The sequence below is a fragment of the Cupressus sempervirens genome, chromosome 8 (assembly GCF_028749045.1).
Source record: "Cupressus sempervirens isolate cs-2001-9-10 chromosome 8, ASM2874904v1, whole genome shotgun sequence".
Classification (NCBI taxonomy): domain Eukaryota; kingdom Viridiplantae; phylum Streptophyta; class Pinopsida; order Cupressales; family Cupressaceae; genus Cupressus; species Cupressus sempervirens.
Window position 1 is genome coordinate 576,308,919 of NC_143125.1, and position 5,181 is coordinate 576,314,099.

A 5,181-nucleotide genomic window follows, 5' to 3' on the forward strand; every position below is an offset into this window, starting at 1 on the left:
TTGAAAATAAAAAGGAAAAATGTTGAAAATATGGTTAGATAGATATCTTGAGAGTTTTAATTTATGGCAACATGTATTCACCATTTCATTTATACATTTAGAGTTAGAAAATTGTCTAAGTGTTAGACAATTTACAACAATAGAGGGAGCAGATGTGATGTGTGTAGATGACTCATTAAGAGTTAGCTTATAAACAATTGAGGAAAGTTCTATGATAATGTCATTCAGATGTATTCTAGTGTGCAGATGTGTACTAACAATATGACATGATTTATGATTGAAATACTAGTATGGGTATTAAATAGTGTAGAACAAAGCATAGCAGAGAATTGGATTGTATGGATTTAGGAATTATTTTGGTAACAAAATAATTACTAAGTCATGATGAGCCGACTATGTGGATATTAATCCATAATTAATTTTATATTATGTCAAGCATGACAGCTGACTAAGTAGTGAATTATGAATGTGCAAGGCATAAGTAAAGATCTTATTTTGTGAAGAGAAGTGTGTGATATATTTGCTAGATGAGAAGTTGTATGTGGTGCAAACTATTGTATAGAGAACTTGAAAGATATGCAAGCCTTATGTAATGTGAGATTTGATGTATGATCAGAGGAAGTACAAATTACAGTAGTAAGAAAATATTGTATGTATATCCACTCTTGTGACGAACTGAATGTTGACATATCAGTCAAGTTTGTCATTAGCAACACACACTTATTCAGATTGTATATAACTACCAAGCTCATTGTAAAGTTCCCAATGTTTTCCATGTATTTTAGTTGTCCCCATGTTTTACAGTTGCTACCAAGTCCTTTGGAAAAAATCTGGTGGTTGAAAGAAGATTCAATTAATGTGAAGACCAACAATGTAAATTGTGCATTTAAGTTGATGTTGAGTTTATTAGTGGTTACTGAGCAGTGTAGTGTTCACCAAGTTTACAGTGAACATGATGAGAGTCCAGTGTTAACTGATCTTCCCAATGTTTACCAAAAGACTCAATTTATACTAAGCTCAAGGTGAGAATGTTTACCAAGTCATACAATGTAAATCAAGAGACTTAGATTATATGACGAGTTTCATAATGTCTACCAAGTCACTAGTACAGACTGAGTTAAGGACTATTTAGAAGTGATCATTATGGACTGAGCTTCTAAGTCTACCGAGTGCATAACGATGTTGAGTAGTGATAATGGATGTCGTTTATCAAAACCTCACCATGCCAGTCTTTAGAACCTGACTGTTTTTATATGGGCCAATTTTGTAACATTTGTGGTAACTTATATGATGGCTGACTTTGTAATTTGTATTGTTGGATTGATATATAAGTAATGAATTGTATCATATCCAATGTATGGATGTATTTTGTGTAAAAATATGAAGATGTGAATGCAAAATACATCAAAAAAAAGAAGGAGTGAATTATAAAGGCCATAATAGCATAAGCAGCAGCAAGGATATATCTATCATAAAAAGGTGATCAGTACATAAAGGAATTTCATTCAAAAAACTAAGTTGTAGAATAGTGATCTACTACTGCTTCATCCTAACAAGTGGATTAGTCAAATCCTTTCACAAGGTAAACCTAATAGTCTTTTGTAAATCTCTTTACCAAGTGTGTAATTAATTGTATGTTTGTAAATCCTTTCACAAGGTGGACCTAGCAGTCCTTATTGCTCCTAACTGGGTAGATCATTAGAAGTGATCAATGTAAGATTTAACAAGCTAACTTTATACTGCAGTATGAAAGTTGTGGGTATCATCCCAACCCTAGTTTTACATTCTATTTGGAAGGTTTCTGGGTCATCAAATCTTTGTGTCTCAGTGTTATGAATTATTTTAGTTTCTTATGCATGCAAGTAGATCAAAATTTATATGATGGATTAAATGCTAACTGAATGGTTAAAATTTTTGAAGTTTTAGAAGTTACTCATTCACCCCTCCCCTCTCAATAACTTAGTTCAATCTTGAATATTTCCAATAATTGGTATCAGAGCTTTTTGGTTCTCAAGAAGAAAGTTTAATAGCTTGAGCAAAGATCAAGGCCATGGAGATATTCAGACTTGAAAAAGCCATTAACAATGAAAAGTTGGATTTAGCAAAGGACCAACTCTCTCAATCCTTGAAAAGAAGAAAAGAACTTGCAACTCAAATGAATGATCAACTCTACATTGAAGAAAGAATTGAAGACCTTCACTCAAGAAATTCAAATGAAGCCAATGAAGTAATCAAAAAACTCCTAGAAAAGAATGATTCCCTACAAGAAGAAGTAAGAAAGCTAAGAGGAGAACAATAAATTTAGTCACTAAGATTATGTGAAGTCTTGGAGCAGAGAAACAAGATAAAAGAGGACATAGATGGAAGAAACAATAAAATTTAGAACCAATCCCTTCAACAAGTAGACTTTATTGATCAACTCTCCAATGCAAATGAAGAAATCATGAGCCTAAGATTTGAAAATGAAAGAATGAGGAATGATCTAAATTCTAAAAGGCAAATCAATGAAAGAATGAGAAATGATCTAAAATATGAAAGAAAAATCAATGAAAGATTGAGGAATGATCAAAACTCTAAGAAGCAAACCAATGAAAGAATGATGAAATCTCAAGCAAACATGAATCAATTGAATGAGAAAAAACTCTATAGGAAAAAAGGGAAAGTAGGAATTGGATATAGAAGAAGGAGAATCACCCAAGCAAGGAGCTCAAAAGAACCAAAGATCTACTTGGAGTCACTATGGTAAGATTGGTCATACATCAAACAAGTGTTGGAGTAATGGAAAAGAAAAATTCAATGGAAAATGCTACAATTGCAATCAACATGGTCATAAGGCTAATGAATGCAAAGAGAAACCAAGATTTGAAGGCAAATGTGAAAAATGCAAGAAACATGCACACAAGTCATTAGAATGCAAAACCAAGGTATTGAATCTAGTATAGCGAATTGTGAAAGCAATATTTGGATGGGACAACAACACATGGTGCAGATGTCATTACTGTGGAGAATTTTGACACATTGGTATGAATTGTGTTAAAAATCATATGAGGAAAAGAGATACCACTAAAAGATATTTTATTTGTACAAAACTTGGTCATCTTGCCAAGAACTGCATGAATACTGGTTGAATTAAAGATGAGAAGAAGGCAAAAACTAATAACATTCGAAAATAGATGAGACAATAATGTGTCTAAATCTACTAAGGATACAAGTCCAAGAAATGATGATCAAGTCACTCAAGAATTGAGTGACTCCATCATTTTTAATTAAGTTCTCAAGGGAGAACTAGAACTAGGCTATCAGAGATGACATCCAAATCAATTCCAGTTGAAAGATGATAAAGATGCAAATTTGTATTCAAGATACAAAGGGATTATTAAGTGAGATTGGTATCAGTTATTACTGTGTTACTTCTCTATCGAGTGAGGTTAGGTCATAGACTATATCGAGAAAGCTCAGAGTAATAAAGATACCTATGGTTACCAAGTCACAAAGACTTCACTGAGTGTTCAATACCAAGTAGTGGATGACAGTCTGTCAATGTGATGTCAGTCAATCTACCTTTATACTAAGCATTAATGGAAAAATTTCACAAAAAGCATGGGATCAAAATCATTTCTTAATGTAAAATTTCAAGTGCTATTGCAAAGAGTGATTTTTAGTGCAATCAAAGAAATTTGAGAAAATTTCTAGTGAAATTCTTTTGAATTCTCTCAAATCCTACGAAGTGAAAATAACATCCAATAGTAGTGAGGTTAAATGAGGATATGACATGTTGGTTCATGGAGTTTCTAAAACCCTAGATCCAAGCGATGTGCAATCCCAAATTCCTCCCAAGGTAATTCTTATCAATGATATTCGCACTCATTTCAAATGCGTTATCTAAGAAATTGCTACACTAGAAGTGGGTGATGCCCTAGGTTAGCTGTGTGTGAATAGAGTCCTGAAACCAGAGCATCAACATCTAGAAACCAAAGGGTTGACACACATCCCTCACATGCCCTGAGAATTTCAAATCAAATGGATTAGATTTATCCTTAGACAGGTGCATAATGGGTAGCTATGGCTAGAACAACCAATTCTAATAACTAAGAAAATGATTCATCAAATCACTGGCCTCCCTATTCTAGCAAAAGTAAAAATGACAAAGACCCTAGGCTAGGCAAAACTAGAAAAGAAAACCCTAACTGAATGGAATGGTAGAGGAATGAAAATCAATAGTATCACTAATTCAAAATTAAAGTTTGGTATTTATATCATTACACATAAGATATATAGCTCAAGCAGACTAAATAGCATGTCATGTGAAGCTGTGGACTTAGCTTACAAGATGGTTAAGAATTATTGATCATATGACCTTGTCGAGCTATTGTTGAGACAATTTAGAAATAATATGGAAAGAATAAGAACATCAAAGAACAACCCATGTAAGTTCAATTCATTATTGACTTCTCTATTCTTTTATGATTATAAATTCTTTCCCTCTAAAGCCACTGTACTATGGAGAAAAGATGTGTCTATGCTCTATCAAATCAATGAGTATATTACCGAGATGGGTGAAAACTAAAACAATATCATGGACAACTACTTTGATGTATTTAAGGAGAAAATGAACAATAGGTTTAGAGTTCCCAAGAAGCTAGTTGAAAACTACAAAGATGATATATGTTTCTGGTGGATAGTGATAAGGTGTATAGTCAAGTAGTTAAGCCTAGAATTGTGTGGGTAAAACCTCTTGGTTATGAGGTCAACATTGATGAAGCAAGGGATATCATTGAAGCTCTTATCAATGAACTTGTTGATCCTAAGGCTACATACTTTGGAATGTATGATGAAGCAAAGGCTAGGATTGAACTCAAAATAAAGCTCCCTTAGGTGGTCAACAAAGGAAAAAGAAAGATTACAAAAATAAAATCAAGTTCACCCATTTTGTTCACCAAGGGAAAAGGTGAGGATGAGGAAGAGTCTAAGAAGGAAGAACCTTTAAAGAAGAAAGGTAAGGTGATCATCACCAAGCCAGCAAAACCATCTACTATAGTATTCACCATGAGGTCAAGAAAGAAAGCTGACAAAGAAGGAGGAGATATCATATTTAGAAAACCTCCACCCACCTTCCAAGAAAAATTAAAGCAATTGGAAGAAGGAGTAGGAATAAAAATTTTTAAACCATTGAAATATGAG